This window comes from Panthera pardus, unplaced genomic scaffold (genome assembly GCF_024362965.1).
Source record: "Panthera pardus isolate Hobbes unplaced genomic scaffold, ASM2436296v1 HiC_scaffold_1, whole genome shotgun sequence".
NCBI lineage: Eukaryota > Metazoa > Chordata > Mammalia > Carnivora > Felidae > Panthera > Panthera pardus.
In genome coordinates this window covers 69,784,847-69,805,650 of record NW_026526654.1, presented here as the reverse complement: position 1 = coordinate 69,805,650, position 20,804 = coordinate 69,784,847, and the positions used below count along the sequence as shown (strand labels likewise).

The 20,804-nt window shown below is 34.1% G+C and overlaps 2 long non-coding RNA genes across 3 annotated transcripts in view; both read left to right on the top strand.

The window, feature by feature from the left end:
- LOC109265977 (uncharacterized) overlaps positions 1-20,804 on the top strand; it is a 64,360-nt gene that overhangs the window by 15,242 nt on the left and 28,314 nt on the right. For both annotated transcript variants that reach the window (XR_008421147.1, XR_008421146.1), the window contains exons 4-5: positions 9,304-9,386; positions 12,612-12,727. This is a non-coding gene — a long non-coding RNA (uncharacterized LOC109265977). The remainder of the gene's footprint in view (positions 1-9,303; positions 9,387-12,611; positions 12,728-20,804) is intronic.
- On the top strand, positions 15,980-18,290 carry LOC109265979 (uncharacterized). The gene is made up of 2 exons (XR_002079451.2): positions 15,980-16,790; positions 17,662-18,290. It is a non-coding gene; the product is annotated as an uncharacterized LOC109265979 (long non-coding RNA).

Below are 20,804 nucleotides of genomic sequence, written 5' to 3'. Positions count from 1 at the left end.
TAGTTGACTTTTCAGAAAGAAATAGGTATCATTTAACTTCTAACAGATTTAAAAGCATAGATAATGTCATATTCTTAACCTTATTTCATCTCCTTTGTAAATTTCTAAGCAAATAAATAAGCTGGATATTTTCCAGCATCTTTTAAACATAGGTCATTTGCTGTATTTTATAATTGGAATGCTTTCTGTTGTCTGTTCTAGGTAGTATGTTTGGAGTTCTCTTTAATCTTAGTTACTAAGATGGTGCTGTTTCCAGTCAGTACCCAGAAAAATAGGTACATCATGACAGTAGTCAGTGATTCTATATGATTATGCGTGGGTATCCCCTCTTTTGTCATTCTCTTATGCTCATTTAATGCCATTCTTCAAGGAATTTTTTTAAGCTGTTCCCCACTTGTGGGATGTGGATATTCTAGAAGTTGTAGAATGTTTGTGTTTTATATATTCATTGCTGTCTGAATTAAATAATGGCAGTGTTTTGGGTTCATTTTTATAAATTGAGTAAAGAGAGGAAATTTCTTTCAAGGTTTTTTTTCAGTTTAAAGCTCTTAAATGGTTGTTGCTTAACATAAACCTTTCAGAAATAATCATATTTCGGGGTTCCTGGGTGGCTCGGTTGAGTGTCTGACTGTTGATTTCAGCTCAGGTCATGATCCCAGGGTTAAAGGGTTGGGCTCTGGGGCGCCTGGGTGGTTCAGTCAGTTGAGCATCCGACTTGGGCGCAGGTCATGATTTTGCCGTCTGTGAGTTTGAGCCCTGCGTTGGGCTCTGTGCTGACAGCTCAGAGCCTGGGGCCTGCTTCCAATTCTGTGTCTCCCTCTCTCTCTGCCCCTCCCCTGCTTATGCTCTCTCTCTGTCAAAAATAAATAAACATTTTTTAAAAAATTTAAAAAGAAAAAACAGGCTGGGCTCTGTGCTAAGCATGGAGCCTGCTTGAGATTTTCTTCCTCTCTCTCTTTCTCTTTTCTCTCTCTTCCTCTCCCTCTGTCCCTCTGTCCCTCTGTCCCTCTCTCCTCCCCCCCCCCCCCGCTCATGTGTCCCCTCTCTAAAATAAAACTAACATAATACTTCTTTCTCTTTTTTCTCACTTTAAGATTTTTGAGCTGTGTTTTGTTTTTTCACATTGTAAATTTGGGTACATACACTTAAATTACATATTTCTGTTATATAAATTTAAAATAACTAGATCCATCATTTGGTGCTAAATGAAATAATATCTTTAGGTGCACTGTCAGCAATTACGATCATTGCTGCTTTTTAATTTACAACAGCAAAAACTTTAAGACCCCGACTCTCTAAATAAGAAACAGAAGATGAAGCAGAATATTAACCAGTCTGTGCTGTCATTGTTAGTCCTGTAAACCAAAGTGATGGAAACAAGTAACCTTATAATCAGTAGACTTATTATTTGTCTATTATCAAAAGCAAGTCTAGTAAGAAGAAATAACAAAAATAATTCCTTACATTAGACTGATTAGATAAGTTTTTAGAATTTTTATGAAGTTAGCAATAGAATAGCAATGGCATGTAATCATACCATTTTAGAAAATATTGTCAGTTCTTGAATTATAAATAGTGTAAATGTGGAGCTGATTGAGGTACTCCAGGGCAGTAAGTAGTTAATAAGGCAAATGATATAGAATCTGTTGTTTTCAATAAAAATGTAATGCTTTTGGTATGACTCGCTAAAAATAGCTGGAATCTCATGATTGAAATTTACTCTTGTGTTAAATGGCTGTCTACCTGTGGCACTTATGAGGAATTTTTAATTATTTTGAATAATTTTATAATGTGAATGTTTCTGGGGGAAAGACTACCAAAAGAAAAAACAAAAGAACAAATTGCTCTTTTGGCACTTGGATTAGTAGTAAATAATGTTTATAATAAAAAAAAAAAAATTATAAGGATGCTAGATAATCTCAGCATTTGGTGGTAAGGAAGGTTTGCAAATTTACTGATCAATTGATATTAATTTAGTTAAATATATCAAATCTAGGTTCTTAAAGGGGTATATTGTTCTATAACGTATGAACATAGAGAAAATTTACAATGTGCCACAACCATTTTTCATTGTTCAAATAACTTCTCTTTTTGAGAGTGTTTAAATCAAATGCTAGTAGTTCTATCCTTACAGTCTTACATGTTTGACATATATGTGTTGAACAGAATAATTTAAATTATTAAATGTGATCTGTCTATGCAAGGCTGTGTTTCTGCTCTCAACAAAATTGTAGCCATAAAATTTGAATTTTAGTGCCAAAATTATAGAAAGGAGTTGGGTTAGTTGTTTTCCCACCTTGAACAAGTTCTCAGTTCAAGATGGATGATTCAAAGAAGTATAATAGGAAATGTCTTATTTATGAAGTTACTTTTGATGTTTTCTTATGAAAATGAAAACAACGCAAAATTTAATAGTACAGACCTTTATTGAAATAGGAAATAAACATACAAATATAAATTCTGTTATAATAGGGATTTCAGGTTCTAAGCATAAATAGAATAGGTAACATCCCTAAACTGTTGATGCAGTCTTGCCCTTTGCTACTACCTTTTTGCCTGAAATTTGAGTTTTCAAAGTGATCTCCATGTAAAAACAGAAACAGATTGAATGCAGAATTGAGATAGATACATGTCAAATTGTCAGCAATCACAGCTGACTTTTTGCCAGTTTCATGCTTCCTGTTATATCCAGTAAATAAATTTCTTAAAATTCTTTTCAGTTTTGTTTTCTTTAAATTGCCTCTGTTTCTTTATTCCCTTTGTATTTAATGCCCTATCATCAAAACTTAAACATAGTTTGTCCTCCAAATCCTTAATAAAACATCTTATACTGAAATTTTCTAAGTCAGTTTTTTTTTAGTTGATCTTTATTGATTTTATTCTAATGCTCAGAGTGTTAGAACTATTCTAATGCTCAGAGTGTTAGAACTATAATAGAGAAACTTTTTCCTTAATGGTATAAATTGTATTTATGTCAGTTAAAATAATTGATAGAAAATAAAATTTTCATAAGAGAGCAGGTTTCAGTTTAGTATATAATTTCATCCTTTGGCCCTAGATATGTCTTCTAGAAATAGTTTTTCTGTCTTTTCTCTAGGCTAAGCATACTTAAGTCCTTCCACTGGTTCTCATAGCATGAATTCTAGATCAGTAGTATCCTGGATATTCCACTTTGGATCTGCTACATTTTGTCAGTATTGCATATAGAACTGACTGTACTCAGTGGGTTTGAGGTACACAATACAGTCTGTCTTTTATGAATAAGGTAGTTCTATCAATGTAGCCTGCCTGGTTCCACTGACTTTCTCTTTGTCATCAGCACTGTTGGTTCATGTTGAATCACAGTCCACTGAAACCCTACATTTGTCCAAAGTGTATTTCAAATCCTACCGTAAGTTAAGAAATTCAGCAGTCATTTATTAAATACCTATTCACTACTAGCTGTGTTCATAAAAGTTTAAATTTGTACAGTCTTAAAAGGGCTATGAACTAGCCATTAATAACCCATTTTACAAAAAGGAGTCTCAGAGCTCCATGTACTGAAATAACTTACCCAAGATACAAGAATTCATAAGGAATAGAGGCGCCTGGGTGGCTCAGTCTGTTGAGCATCTGGGTTTTGATTTCGGCTTAGGTCATGACCCCAGGGGTCATCAAATTGAACCCCATGTCAGGCTCTGCACTGAGTGTGGAGCCTACTTAAGATATTCATTCATTCATTCTCTCTCTCTCTCTCTCTCTCTCTCTCTCTCTCTCTCTCATTTAAAAAAAAAAAAAAAGACACAAGGGGTAGAGTCAGGATTCCATCTTGGGTCACCCAGCTTCAAATTCAGTGTTCTGTATCATTTCTCCCTCAATACATTATTTTTGCTGCATATTATATTGATTAAGTTAAGAAAAATGCAGAAAGTGGCTAGTATATTCTGTTTCATCCAGGATGATTTTAGAGCTTAGGAGACATGCCTAGAATTTTTTAATGTTTTTAAAAAAAATTTTTTTTTTTTAACATTTATTTATTTTTGAGACAGAGAGAGACAGAGCATGAGCAGGGGAGGGGCAGAGAGAGAGGGAGACACAGAATCTGAAACAGGCTCCAGGCTCTGAGCTGTCAGCACAGAGCCCGACGCGGGGCTCGAACTCACGGACCGCGAGATCGTTAATGTTTTTGTTAAATGCGGTAATGTCTAACATGAATGAGATGAACTGAAATTAAAGCAGCATAAGAAAGTAAATATGCCTAAACAGAAATGTTAATTGAATCAAAATTAGACTTGCAAATCAATTAATTGCAAGAAAATGAGGGGGAAAACATTTAATTTATATAAAATTTGTATCCTTTTTACTGTATTTAAAAAATTTTTAAATCTGTTAACCTGGAGTGCCTGGGTGGTTCAGTTGGTTGAATGTCCAACTCCTGATTTCAGCTCAGATCATGATCTCATGGTTCGTGAGTTCATGCCCCACATCGGGCTCTGTGCTGACAAAGAGGAGCCTGCTTGGGATTTCTCTCTCCCTCCCTCTCCCTCCCTCTCCCTCCCTCTCCCTCCCTCTCCCCCCCTCTCCCTCCCTCTCCCTCCCTCTCCCCCCCTCTCCCCCCCTCTCCCCCCCCTCTCCCCCCCCTCCCCCCCTCTCCCCCCCTCCCCCCTCCCCCTCTGCCCGCCGCCCCCCCGCCCCCCCCCCCCCCCCCCCGCTTACTCTCTCTCCCTCAAAATAAAGGAACATTTAAAAAAATAAATCTGGTATCTAATATGAAAAAAGCTAATTTAATGTACTTAAACATTCCTATTTACTCAGATTAATGTTCAAGGTGACTTCTTAAAACATTGATTTATTGTCTCACCTTTCAAAATGACTATTGTTTTCTTAAAAGATCATAAAAATGAAAAGTTGATACATACTTAAAAGGTGGTAAATCATAAAGATAATTAAGAGCTCATAGGCCAGAGTATAAACCACGGGGCTTGGAAGTAAAACTTTTATAAAGAAAAAGGACAAGAGTTGAATGGTTCTGTTTTCTAATTTTTATAATAGCTCTTTTTTTTTTTTTTTTTTAATTAGATCTACATCTAACCAGTAAGGCTCTTTCCATATGTAGTTAGGGAATGTGATTTTGCTTTTAGCCAGCAAACTTGAAAGCACAGTTTAAGTGATGGAGGCGCTATATAACGTTTGTATATAAGTAGAGAAATGGCATGGGCCATACCAGGAAGCATTGCTACATAGCTAGTCCAGTTTGAATGGATGATAGGTATGAAATAATTAAGCCGGTTATTTGCTCAGCATAGTACTCAATAAGAATAATTTCCTGTATTCAAAAGTTCTTAAAACTGGTGCAATTCAATATCAGCTAGGAAGGCTGAAGATTACACTGGAAAATATAGACTTGAATTGTCCTCTAAAGTAGGAATAAATTGAAAGGGGATTAGTGAGTATTTTAGCCTCCAGCAGTAGCTTCAGTGAAGATTTAGAGAGGAGAAAGGAATATACAGTTTAGGAGAGGAAAGAACTGGAAAACAATTGACTACAAGCATGATAAATAATTTTCTTCCACTTGCTACTTACCTGATGGCCACAGCACATGCCTGACCAGTTTTTGTCCACTCATAAATACTTAAATGCTTCTCTAACTTATAGGGACCCTTTTTTGCTAAATATGTAACCACCCATACGTAGAATAACACAATGAATAATAATCTTATTGTAATAATGTCTAGTTTCTCTTAAAATTCTTGATTATTTCAGAAAAGTCTACATACTACATTGGTTTATGTCTCTTAAAAGAGACCTTTTAACTGGAATGGTAGAGGCTTTTAATTGGAGAGAAGTAGGAAATACTGGATAGGTCCTGATTATACAGACCTTGATATGTGTGTGGGGGTGGGTGGGTGTGTGTGTGTAGCCTGACTTTTCTGGAATAAGTTGTCTAGATTGAAGTCCACCTCACACACAATTTCTAAATAATCATTACTTTCTTAATCAGAAAAAAAAAATCAAGTATAGACATACTACAGTTTTATACTTTACTCAAAAGCTAGGTTTTTATGGATTATAAAACAGACTTCTTGGATTTTATCTGAATACTATTTCATTACCTGCCTGTTCTCAACATTGAATTTTAAAGGTATCTTATCTGGTTAATTTTTTTGTTTTTAAGCATCTGTAGCCAAAAAACAAGTTAAAAAAATTTTTAATGTTTGTGGATTTTATATATTTAGACATTTCATAAAACTTTCACTTTCTTTATAGGATAGTAAGAAATTATTATGCTTAATGAAATTGTCATGAAGTTTAGTTAGACCCCATAATTTAGGCCTATTCTTAAAGATACCAAAGCATGGCTAATTTCAAAATTTCTCCAGGTGTAGTATCAACATTTCATACCACAAGTGTAGTATTCCATTGTCCTGACCAAGCATAGTCATTCTGTGACCCAAGGGCTATATATAGTCAGCTCCTTAGAGGTTTACATGCAGAATTTGAAGCATACTTGAAGACAGTAATTATTACAGATTGTGTTGATGCCAGATTAAAAGTAAAATTAAGTACTTGAAAAATTGAAAGCAGTGTGCTGGTACTTAATGGTTATGTCTAAACAAAATAGAAATATTTTCATGGCATGTATTAACCTCTGAATATTTCTATCATGTGACAGTGGGAACAGTCTATAGATTCAAAGAAATTTTTAGTTTAAAATATACCCCCCCCCCTTTTTTTCTTGAGACCTAGAGAGAGGGAGACACCAAATATGAAGCAGGCTCCAGGCCCTAGGTGTCAGCACAGAGCCTGAGGCGGGGCCCAAACCCACCAACCAGGAGATCATGACCTGAGCTGAAGCAAAGATGCTTAACTGAGCCACCCAGGTTTAATCCCCATTTAGAACTTACTGTTAAAAAAAAAAAAAAAAATATTCAATGGAAAAAGGACAGTCTTCAACAAATCATTTTGGGAAAACTGAATATCAACATATAAAGGAATGAAATCGATACTTCATACTATATATAAAAATTAAAATGGGTCAAAGACCTAAATGTAAGAACTAAAACTATAAAACTCTTAGAAGAAAACATAGGGGGACGACTTCATGACAGTCTTGATTATGATTTCGTGGATAGCAAACCCAAAGCACAGGCAGCAACAACAACAAAAAGGTAAATCGGACTCCCATCAAAATTTAAGATTTTTTATGCATCACAGGACACTATTAGCAGAGTGAAAAGGCAACCTACAGAATGGGAGAAAATATTTGCAAATCATATATCCGATACAGGACTGATCTCCAGAATCTATAAAAAACTCTTACAACTCAACCACAACAACAAAATAAAAACCCAGTTAAAAAATGAGTAAAGGATTTGAATACATATTTCACTAAAGAAGATATACAAATGATCAATAAGCCTGACATGCTCAAATGACTAATCATTAGGGAAATGAAAGTCAAAACTACACCAAGATACCACCTCACATCCCCAAGGATGGCTATTATCTTTTAACAAGAAAAAAATAGTGTTGGCAAGGATGGGGAGAAATTGGAATCCTTTTGCTTTGCTGATGGAAGTGTAAAATGGTATAGCCACTATCTAAGAAAGAAAGTATGGCAGTTTTTCAAAAACATGAAAATAGAATTAAATACCATATGATCCAGTTATACTGCTTTGGGGTTTATACCAAAAAGAATTGAAAGCAGGACTCAAACAGATATTTGTATACCATGTTTATAGCAGCAATTAATCATAATAACAGAAAGATCAAAACAACTTAAATGTTCATAGATGGACAAAATGTATATACATACAATGGAATACTACTCAGCTGTGAAAAGGAAAGATAGTGTAAAATATGCAGCAACATGCATGAACTTTGAAAAAGTTAACCCTACGTAAAAGCCAGACACACAAAAAATAAATGTTATATGATTCCATTTATATAAGGTACCTGAAATAGGCAAATTCATCAAGACAAAGTAGACTAGGGGTGTCCGGGGGCTGAGGGAATGGAAGCATGGGCACTGTTTAGTGGCTCCAGTGTCAGTTGGTGTAAATGAAAAGGTTATGGAGATGGAAGGTGGTGATAGTTATACAACAGTGTAAGTAGACTTAATGCCACAGAACTGTACCCTTTAAAATGGTAAAATTTGTGTCATGTATTTAACCGCAATACTCTAAAAATAATAAGACATTATTACTGTGAAGTTTTTAAAAGAAAAAAAGATTTATTAGGGGCACCTGGATGGGTTAGTTGGTTAAGCATCTGACTCCTGATCTCTGCTCAGGTCATGATCTCACAGTTCCTGAGTTTGAGCTCCACATCAGGCCTCTGCACTGACAGTGTGGAGCCTGCTCAGTATTCTTTTTGAGACAGAGCGAGACAGAGCATGAACGGGGGAGGGTCAGAGAGAGGGAGACATAGAATCTGAAGCAGGCTCCAGGCTCTGATCTGTCAGCACAGAGCCCGATGCGGGGCTTGAACCCACGAACTGTGAGATCATGACCTGAGCCAAAGTCAGACGCTTAACTGACTGAGCCACCCAGGTGCCCCTTAAATGATTTTAAATTCTGAGAAGGAATTGTGTCCGTATACTAACTAGTGTAACAATTGGGACAGTGCCTGGCACATAGTAGGTATTAAGATATTTGTTAAATGAAAAAAGTACGTACATAAATTTTGTATATTTGAAAATACCATGTTTACATTTTTGTTTGGAAAGTGGGAAAGGGTAGCCTAAAGAACTGTTCCAAATGTAGTTGGTAAATACAAATATGTATTACGTATTTCTCAAGTCATTGTAGCATAGCCATTTTAATGATGAGAAAACTGGAGCAAAAGGTTATCGAGGCTTAAACTAGAGTGGTGGCAGTTTCCTTGTATCTTTTAGAGAAAGAGGTTATTACATTCCTACATCTGAGTAAGTGGAAACTGTTCAGGAGTGTATTTCCATGCCTGGTGAAGAGGGGAGGCCGATAGGATAAAGGAAGATCAAGAGCCACAGGATTCCAATTTTATTTCTCATCTCTGGGTGCAAAGTTGATTCATCTTCCAAAGGCTTCATAATCTTTAATTCTTATGTAAAGTGATGTCCAACTTTTAACAGAGTAACTATTCTAAAAAAGGGATAAATGTTAAGAGTAAGATAATACTTGGATTTTTTTAAGATAAATTAATTAGAAAATTCACTTTATTTAGCGTTAAAATATTTCATGTGACATCATCTTTTCCTTTAAAAGTACATCTGCATTTTGTTAGCTTAAGTTTATTGAAACTGAGCTCTTATATGTCATTTCTTATTTTTCCTTTGACATGAAGTCTTACCTACTGGATGGAAGATGTCTTTAGAAAGGCATACCGCGAGGAATGAACTGCTGTCTGTAAATTTTGCTTTTACCAAGGTAAAGACCAAGTTTTATGAATTCACTTTGTGTTTATAAAAGGAAAAAAAAAACTTTTATATATTTAATACATTCAAAAATTTGCTTAAATATTTAACTTTATTGGCTTATTAAGTTGACAAAGGGGGAGGAAATGCTTAGCTTTTCCTCATATTACACATCTTTGTGTTCCTAACCTATAGCAATATGCTTAGCACGTAGTAGGCTTTCCTTAAACATTTGATGTAGAAATAAATTTTACTATTCTACTTAAAAGCTTCTAAGAAATAGCTATTTATGTATACTTTGTCCGTTATAATCTTTAAATATTGGTTTCTTAATGTATTCTCTTCTAAAAGAAAAAAATTTTTTGTATCTTCAGGTGCTAATGTGTGTTTAAAAAACAAAACCTTGGAGTAAAGTAGCAGCACATAATGGTTTGTGGATTTTGAAAAGGTGCAGGCCATATTGTGCTGCCTCAAAAATACAAGGATCTGATCTTCTGAAAAAAAGATATTTCTTTTTATTCATAGCTCTTATGATAGTGATGTCAGCAGTGCCTTAGCAGCACGTAAATATTGGCGTTAAGATTCTAAAATTATCTCCAGTATTAACTGTGCTGCTGAAGTAAGGCTGGCCATGTTCTACAGTCTAATATGTTTTATATTTTAATATGTCTTAATATGTATTAACATCATTGATATATCTTCAGTTTTATTGATAATGTATTTCAATATTATTGAGAACCTTGTTATCTTTAGTATGATTCTATAAAAATAAGTAGTAACTTTTAAGATGTATTTGTATTAACATGGTTGTGGGGTGCCTGGCTGGCTCAGTCGGTAGAGTGTGTAACGCTTGCTCTCGGAATTGTAAGTTCAAGTACCACATTGCGTGTAGAGATTACTTAAAATCTGTAAAAAAAAAAAATAATATAAGTGCAATTTAATAATAGTGTTGAATGCCATCAAGAGTTTATTGAAAGAGCTTATACAGAACCGAATTTACTTTAATGCATATTTATATTCATTGTAGATACTGAAATTTTTAAATACTCGTTTTTCCTTTGTTTCTCCAGTAAAATGAAGTTTAAAAATATTTGCTTATTTCACAGATAAGTGTGCATTATAAAATATACATTCTGAACAGAACTTACAAGACAATTTTTAGTAATGTTTCTAAATATTTCGTTAGAAGGGGGAAATTTCAAAACGTGTGAATTAAATCCCTGAAATCCTGGGTCTCAAAATGCTCTTAATCATAAACTCAAAGGTAGGAAAGACCTTACAGATGACCAGCCTATTTTTTGGGTGGCTCAGGAAACAAATTCAAATTAGGTAATTTGCCCCACGTGACAGATTAGAATCTGAATCCTATGCCTTCTGACTTTACACTATCATTGTTTTATCTTGTTTCTATTAAATCCTTAGCTGAAGATTTTTGACAAGTTGAAAATGTGACTTTGTTTGCTTTTTTATAGTCAATATTTAACTTCAGAGTAAAAGTAAAAATTATTATTATAGTTACTAATTTTATAGATATAACAGTTGAAATTTTTAATTTAAGATTTAAAGAAAAATGTTTTCTTTACCTTCTGTTTCTTATTTATTGTTTTAATTAAGTCATTAAACTAAAAATTAATGTTCAGGACAAGATAGGTGTTTTTGTGTAGCATATCACACTTTTGGTCTTCTTTTCTACAAGGAATAGTTTACCCTTTTCAATTGCAGCCAAGCAGGAAATCTACAAAATAAAAGCACTTCTTAACAAATCATTTCCAATTATTATTGTCTTTTAGAAACCCTAAAAGTATTTCAGATGTAATTTAAGGAATTGTAATCAAGGATCTTCTTTTTAAAGTCTAATGTGAAGGTAAAGAAAATATGTAAGGCAAAGCTCTCATTTTTAAAAACAATTTTTCCCCAGCAAAAATTTTTTTCCCCAAATTAGGAAGCAGTGTACCATATATACGGTAGCTAGAATTAAATGCCAGCTTTTACATTAAGTACAATTAAGCACTATTGACTTGGTGCTTTGAAAAATCATTCATCAAGCTGTTCACCTCTTTTCCTTTATTTCATTTCAACTATTTTATGAAAGACTAACAAATATAACTTTTGATTCCTCTGAAAGTACTCCAAGATTTAACATCTAGATTCTTGGAAATATTTATTAAATGAATTACAAAGTTTGTCCACTATTTTCCAGAATAACTCAGGAATTAGATACCTTTTTTCCTGTTTTTGTTTTTCTAAGTATATTGTATTTAGTCTAATCTGCCTTCTAAATGAAAGAGAGAAAACCTGGATTTTACATTTACTAGGTGAATTTTTATATCTAGGTCCTCCAGATGTGAAGAAGGAACACTTGGGGCTATTATTGCTAAATGAAAACTTTTCTTGTTTTAATCCTGAGAATAGATTAAAGGAAAATGAAAATATTGGTAAAGTGAGAAACTATAGAAAAACTGTTACAATGAAATTTATCATAACAGCATTCAGCTTCTTTCCAGTCTCTTAAGAGGAAGTAGCCTGTCCGTACCTAATGAAACACACACATTTAGGTAATTCAGCAGAACTGGAAGTTGTATTTGTACGAGTTAATACACTTTCATCTTTGTGTAATTTTGCACACATTAAAAGCAAATAGTAAAATAAAAGTTGTACCTTTTAATGTTAACCTTAATTTGACTATTTTTACAAAGAAAAAATAAGTATATACAGGTATGTGTTTTCATTTTTTCCATCATCTTTGGGGAAAAAATGCTCATCTTCTTTCATTCAGGTTTCTTTTTAAGTTGATGCCAAAAAATTTCAATATTGAGCATCTTAAATCTGTTACTTGGAATATGGATTGAGTTTGTTTGGAGCTAACTCAGAGGACTCAGGCAAGTATTCAGGAGGTAGCAAGAGGAATATTGTAATAGTTGAATAACTCAGTTCACATCCTGTATTTAAAGGCAGATCTCTTAAGGTCACACATATTGATATGTGATAGTAAATATGAAAATTTGGCCTTAGACTTAATTCTGTACTCAACAATGAAGATTTTCTTCAATCAATTATATATCCTTTTGGTTGTTAGAGAATTACATGTTGTTTTTAAGCCACTAAGTGTCATTATGGGTATATGCCCAGGTTAGCTGTATTGGATTAGCAAGATTATGCTTGCATAAACTGTGATCTCTGTTAATGATTTATCTATTTAGAAATTGACATTCTAAATCAATTTTTTTTCCTTTTACAGGTGGATATTACTATCCCTTATTCATCGAAAAAGTTTTATTCTCAGTGTTGTTTCTCATTGAGTATTAACAAAAAGAAAAATTAATGTTCCAAACTTTTCAGATAGATTTGGTTCTAGTAAGTATTTAGACATACTATTTGCATAGCTAGAAGAAGAAATGAGACCATCATCATTTCCAGCTAAAATTTTTTATTTTCATCTGTTATCAAAGGATTTCTTATAATTTCTGTCTTATTAATAGCTTGAGCCCCTTTAATGCAGAATTAACTCACACCAGAAATGTGAGAGTATATATTCTTGCCTTATTTATTTATAAATATATCTCACAAATTTCTGAATTTTTTTTAAAGCTATATATGAAGCTATATATGAAGAAAAAAATAATTGACAAAATAAATATTAAGTTTAAACCTCTAATGTTCAAGTTACTGTGTGAGGTGACAAATTATTTGCCTTTTTTTTTTTTTTTTTTTGTCTTTATTTTACTGAAATTAAATTCAACATTTATAATTTCTATTTGGGTCTATTTCTTGATTACTAATACATTGAATTCATGTAAAAACTTTATGAGTAATATACTGAAATTAGCATACTGATGATTACAGTTCTCCCTTAATTCTGTGGAACTTTGAATAATCTGGTATTACATTCTTGCAATTGAACTTTTGTGTTTTGAAGAAATGTAAACTGCCTGGAAAATGTTATTATTGTTTGTATTTATCATATGCCATAGGATTAGATTTTGTTTGAGAAATTTTTAGCTACCTATTTACACAAAATGCTACTCAATTTGATTAACTTGTTATTCAAAGGTATTCTCTTTGTTTTATAATTTAACCACTTAATACCATGGATTATTCTATTAAGGAATATCTTTAGGAAGTGATAGAAATTCTGAATCACCCTAAAGTTTGCTAATTTCCGCATCTCATTATTTTATAATTTTGGGGAATGCTTGTATTATACCATTTCAGGAATATAAGTTTTTATTATACCACTAAAACTATTTCTTTTTGGACTTAATGCATATGATAGTAAATCACAGAATTTTTTTTAAGTTTCCATGTCCTCAATATTAAAAATGCTGTTTTAGCCTGAAGCAAGCAATGAAGAAGGGTATTTATTGTCCTACCGTGTAAGTCAAGAAAGTTGAATGAGTACATGATTTCTTAAGAGAATTTATAAATTTTAACATGGTCAATGCAGACTTTTATGTTAATTTGTTTATATTTTCATGAATGTCTTTTGTGGCAGTGTGAAAATGCAGATGTTTGACAGGGAGCATTAAAAATAGATTTGAGGGGTGCCTGAGTGGTTCAGTCGGTTAAGCATCTGACTTCACCTCAAGTCATGATCTTGCAGTTTGTGAGTTCAAGCCCCACATCAGGCTCTGTGCTGACTGCTCAGAGCCTGGAGCCTGCTTCAGATTCTGTGTCTCCCTCTCTCTCTGCCCCTCCCCTGCTCATGCTCTGTCTCTCTCTGTCTCAAAAATAAATAAAACATTAAAAAATTAAAAATAATAATAAAAAAATAAAAATAGATTTGAAACATTTATAAAGAGAAGTACAAATTTATTCTACTCAAATGCTGAGGATCTGTAGAACAAAACAGATAAATTTCTGCCCTCATAGAGTTTATGATCTTGGAAGTGAGATGTGAGTAATAGACTAGACAAAAAAATTGATAGGTACTATATGTGGTGTGTCAGATGGTAGTACTTTGTAGAAAAATAATGCAAAGGAGGTGGAAAGGATGGAATAAAGGTGTTTGGAAGACAGGAGAGAGAAGTTTTTAAATACTGTAGAGAGAAAATGCTTGACAAATGATTATTTAGACAAAGATTTTTAAAATGATGAGCAAATTATTAGGTATCTGGGAAAAGAGCCTTTCGGGCAGGTGAAATAACAACTACAAAGATCTTCAGGCTGAACCACTTTTGGTGTGTACAAGAAACAGCAAGGAGATCTGGTTGACTGCGATTAAATACACAAGAAGGGGACTCATAATTCATGGGATTGAAGAGTCTGTAAGGGCTAGATCTTATGGCTGTTTTCAGCTTTTAGCTTGTTCTACAGATTTAATTTTTCATACTTCCTTCAGAGAACTTTGACAGCAGTATGCGTCTCAGCCTATTTGACCTTTGTAGGTAGAACAGTATTTTTGTAAATCTGACTCAAGGTTACAACCTCCATCAGACACTATTGTTTAAACATTTTAAACAAAATGTTTAAATAGTTGGTTAATAGGTACATGTGTGATGATCAGATTTTTACAAATTGTGCTTTGATGGCTCTGAATTTGTTTTCCACTTGATCAGTTTAGCTTGTCAAAGCTAACGGCTCCAGGAGACACTAAACTTACTCATGTTTGTCATTTACCCAAACAAATCACCGCCATTTGACGCCTCCATTCTGGAATTGATGTCATAATTAAGTATTTAATGATTTATCACCTGTTCTGTAGCATCTTAGCTGAAACGTTCTTTGCCTGGAATTGTTTCATTCGCTATGGTATATATCCCACTAACTTAATCTTCCTAAAACACTGCTTTTGTTTATAAGGTAAAATTCAAACTTGTTAGCTTTTGCATCATGATATTGCCCCAACTCTTCTTCAAGTGAACTAGTCTTGACCCATCCGTTTTTCTGTTTGCTTTTATTTATGCCATTTCACCACCCCAGCTCTCTGGGGTGCCAGTTCTCTCCCAGCTAATCCCTCCCTGTACGTGGTTAAAAATGAGCCAGACCTCTTGTGTGTGGTAAATGTTTCCTGACTTTAACCGTGTGGTATTATCCCTCTTTCTTGTGGTATGAACAATTTATATCTCTAGTTCTTGGCCTTTTTTTTTTTCCCTAACTTAACACACCTGAGGGACATAATACTTCATCATTAATTGTGCCTCATTTATTAATACATATTAACCTTTTATTTTTTTTCAACTTTTTTTTGTGTTTTTTTTTTTTTTTTTTTTTAATTTATTTTTGGGACAGAGAGAGACAGAGCATGAACGGGGGAGGGGCAGAGAGAGAGGGAGACACAGAATCGGAAACAGGCTCCAGGCTCCGAGCCATCAGCCCAGAGCCTGACGCGGGGCTCGAACTCACAGACCGCGAGATCGTGACCTGGCTGAAGTCGGACGCTTAACCGACTGCGCCACCCAGGCGCCCCCATATTAACCTTTTAAATGCATTAGCCATATGAATAAACATTTAAAATTTTATAAACAAAAAGAAGAAAAGCAAGTGGACTAAAACACCCAGAACTTGAAAACATCAACCTAAATATCAGGTCCCAAAGTTTAAATACTAATTTTGTGCTGACGATATAGTTGATTTTTTTCCTCAGTTACATGAGAATCTCTTCTCCCTCCCTCCTTCCTTCTGGCCCTCTTTCTCTACTTCCATTTCCTCCTTCCCTCTCTCTTTCTATATCTCATATATAATTGAGTATGAACCATCCATATATATTTTTAGGATTTTAGCACATTTAAAGGAATGATAAGTCATCATTTTAATTTTTCAATATTGTAAAAGTAATAAATACACTCTTAAGTAATGCATGTGTTTATTATGTTGCTTACAATAATAAAAATTTGTAAGAGTTTTTAAAGTGTCCAATATTAAAAGGCTAATTAAATAACATGCTGAGTGGAATACTGTGCAGCTACTTAAAATAATGTAATGAATATTTGATCAGCTAGAAAATTGTTCATGATAAATGTCAGACAGTATGAACAGACTCCTTAGAAGAATACATTTGCTGAACTGTTAATCACTGGTTTACTACAGGCGTGAGACAAATCTTATTAAGATGAGGAAGGTGGATCTTATTTTCATGATTATAAGTAAGCTTTATGGTTTTTGTGACTTGGGGAAAGTTTGTTTTTGAAAAGGAGAGAGAAAAATCCTTAAAAAATAAAAACAAATATTTGAAGCACCACCACATAATCATAACCCTTTTGGAAATTTTGCTGGGTTCAGGAAATTTAGAAGTGATAAAAATTAACTATCAGGGAAGAACTGAACAGGTAACTTCAAAAATCAGATAATTTAAAAATCAGCTGTAGGGGAGCAATCTCTGTGTTCTCAAAGGAGGGTTGAAAGGAATTCAAAAATCACATCTTGAATTCATTGTTGAGTGCTTTTGCTGTCATTTCCCCACTCTTCAAAACTTCAAAAGGTAAGTATAAAAGTGATAAATCTATTTTAATTTTGAAACTGTATTAATAAACTATGTAAAGAAAAACAAATCCAGTTTATTTTATAGTTACAGATACTTAACAGCAATGAAACTGACTTTCAGATCTAAAAATTAAGAATTTTCCTGCTTGGGGCACCTGGCTGGCTCAGTCGGTAGATTATGTGACTCTTGTTCTTGGGGTCATGAGTTCAAGTTCCACTTTGGGTGTAGAGCTTGCTTTAAAAAAATTTGAGGAGGGGGGAGGCACCTGGATGGCTCAGTCAGTTAAGCCTCCGACTTCAGCTCAGGTCATAATCTCAGAGTTTGTGAGTTTGAGCCCCGCATCGGGCTCTGTACTGACAGCTCAGAGCCTGGAGCCTGCTTCAGATTCTGTGTCTCCCTATCTCTCTGCCCCTCCCCTTCTCATGCTCTGTCTCTCTCTCTCAAAAATAAACTTTAAAAAATACATAAATAAACTTTTTAATAGAAAAAATAATTTTCCTTGAAAAGATTTAATCTCTCCTAGCATAAAAGGAATACATAGGCATAGAAACCTTTGGAAAAGGCAAAAAATTCTATTTAAAAATCCTATTTTTACTATCCAGTAGCAACAATTATTAGCTTTATATTATTCCCTTCTAGTTGCATAGTTGAATTAACAAATTTTATTTCTTAATCCAATTCATAACTATTCCAGGGATCAAAATCTAGAACATCTCCCTCTAGAGAAGAGAGAGGGGATATGCTTTTGGCTAAGAAAATTTTTTCTTTACATTTATCTAAAGTATACCTTAAACTATTGTCTTTATAATTTGTTGCATAATATTTTACTGTAAAAATGCTTAAATTTTATTAACTTTTTTTCCTCAAGATTAGTAAATCTGAGTTTATGGGAAGATGCATCTTGTTTACCCATTGGCTTCTTCTACCACGCCTGCATGCCAACCCCAACAGTACCTTTCCATTGTGTGAGAAGCATTCTGAGGCAAGGGAAGTCATTGAAGGTTTTTTAGCAGGAAAGAAAAAGAACTACTGAAATATGTATACTGGCCCAAGATTTGCTCAGAGAGAAATCTAAGACCGGTGTACTAAGTTATGAATTTGTTTCTTTTGTATCCCCATAACCACATCAAATTTACCAAAAACCTGAGCTGTTCTAAAATTGTGGAATTCATATTTGATATTCAAAAAACATTAATATGGACATTTCGTGCAAAACATGACTAAACTTACCAATATGTAAACCTAACACAAATGTATGAGTTCTAGTGTATGACCTTTCTGTTACTGTGACCCATTTAGAATGTAAGCAAAATATGGTATGTCTCAACTTGGTTTTTTCACATGCAAATATTTTATAATTTGAAACTCTTAAGAACAGTGGTAGTTTAATTTAGAAAAGCAGGTTTAGAACCTGAAAACACGTTGGCTAATACGGTAAAGAAAATACATTTGGGGGGAATCTAAAAATCTTTACCTGTGGAGAGGAATATTTGTCACCAGGACAGGCCTGTGGTGCAGATTTCAAGTCAGACCCTGTTGTGCCACTAGGGCCTGCATTTTAGTGGTTTATTGCATCCTCTGGGGGAAAAAAAAAAAAAAAAAAAAAACACCACCCAAAAGTAAAGCCTCTGGTTGATAATAAGCTATTGTACTGTTTTTTAAATTAGTAATTCTTAGATGTGTTTACCTCTAAAACTCAAGGTATTTGGACCTTTAAAAATTGATGACTTACTCATTTTAGAAAGTTTACATAGTCACACTCTTCAGGAAAAGTTTGTGATGGTTTTACTGTATTTCCCATATTGATTAAGGAACTAAATACCCCCTCACCCAAAAAAGAATTTCTTCTGTGTACTTCCCCCCCCCCCCCCCCCCAACAATACTAGGTAGCCTTGGTTTCTGGATAGCCAAGTTGGATTATTTAATTTGGAATTTAGGTAAACTTTGGACACATTTCAAAACTAGCATGAAAATTGATTTATTTAGGTTAACCTATTACATGCTAATAAACACTTGTTCCCCCAAACCATTGTTGATTGGAAGTCTTGGTATGTATGACTCATGTCAGGACACATGTAGAATATGGATGTGAACCAACTGGAGTGCATTCAGAAAATTGAAAAATATGAGGTGCTCAGATCTCACAAGGAATGGTTGAAGGTACTGAGGAGCTTCCAAGCTTCCTTGAAAAAGAGAAGACAAGTAACAATCTGAGGCTTGTGCATTTTGTTTTCACCTGGAGGGCAGAACCGGGGAGATCGAGTTTCAGGGATGTGCAAGGGCTTTCTGCTGACTTTGAATGTGTGCATTAGGGAAGTGGACTGCTTTGCCAAGACCCTCAAAAGTGATGAAATGGGGTTGGGGTAGTTAGTAAGATTTAAAGATACTGTTTGGAATGAAGAAAATGAGTACACATCTTAAGTCCTTGCCTTTAAAATGTAAGACCATTTGTGCCAACAGGACAACTTTTGACTAAAGGAAATCATAGGGAAACATGGATTTTGTTTTGCTTTTGGACAGTTTTTACTGATAATGATCATTGTTTTAACAGACCTGGCAGCATCTAAGGAAGGTACTCTAAGAAGTTCAAGATCAAGGTTTCCAGAAACATATCACTTGTCCAAGAACTATGAAATAAAAATGTTAACTTACTTTCATTAAATACTGGAGTTAGAACATAATTTTTAAATATTAAAAGCTTTTATAAATTGGCATTTGTTTTCAAGAAGGATTACTTTTTGAAGGCTATTAGACAAATCCAGAATAGAAATGGATCATTAACTTTTCATTTTCCTCCTAAGACTTAACAGGAGAGTAAGGTTGAAAATATTAGATAAACAGGAAGGAATCCATTCTATAGAAATTTTTAATCTATAGTTCTGATTTGAGATTTTAGTTGTAGTGTCAGTACGGCGTTCTTTGATGTTTATATTCTGTGGTGCTGGATGTTCATAAGACTGCAGGACAATAGCTTGGGCTTAGAATCACCACTCTTGGAATTCTTTCTGTAATTACATATAGGGGAATCCAGCTTCAGTTGGGACGTTTTCTATCTTGCCAGGCACATAGTAGGTGCTCAGTTACTTATTAAATGGAGTGTGCCCGGGAGGATCAATATCACTCTGAAATTGGCAGTGGAGTGTAGTTGATTCTGGCATCAGATGTGCAGGAAATAATAATTTTGTAGTATCTTTGCCAGTTCTTTTGAGGCCAAATCATTGTTGAGACAAACAATATTATGGCTTGGCTAAGAAAATAATTTTTATGACATCTTTTAAGGCAGGCTTCTTAGTTTTTACAGCTAAGTACTTTTTCAAACACTCTGGTTCTCTTCCAAGTTAGATACGAGATTATGGATAGGAGATAATAGTAAATATAATAATGGAACATCAGCTGCGGCACATTTTTTAGGTTTATTTGCCCCTCTGGGAGATAAGCCAGTAATTTTTTTATTGTTTGGTAATTTTAGTGAAAATGACTTAAATCAAAGTATTTTAATATCTACTAGGGTTGATTTAAGTGCATATAGAAACCACTCAAGCTTTAGGTGCTGCTTTTAGTGATAGAAATAACTGCTAACAAACACATTGTCTTTTGCTAGAAACTGACATGTAATAAACCATTTAAGTCTCAACCTCCTTGTGAGGGAAGTATATCATTACCCCTGTGATACAGGTAAAGAAATGGAGTTGAAATAGTATGCCTAATGCCACATAACTAATAAGTGGGGCGGGGGGGGGGGGGGGGGGGAGGGTGAAATCACTATTCAAGCCCGGGTGGTTTGACTGCAGATCTGCTGTTAGAAATTAATATTTACAACCTCTGTCCTATAACTAATCAGAGGTAGAGGAGACAAAATACTAAGCCTGAAACTGCTAAAAATAATACTGATACCTTAAAGATAGGTGTGTATGTGGAAGTATTCTATCAAACCAAATTCTCAAATATTCCATGATGGTACTATTGTCCTACCGCAAGGAGACCTGCTCTTAGAAGTGTGTTTTGGTAACA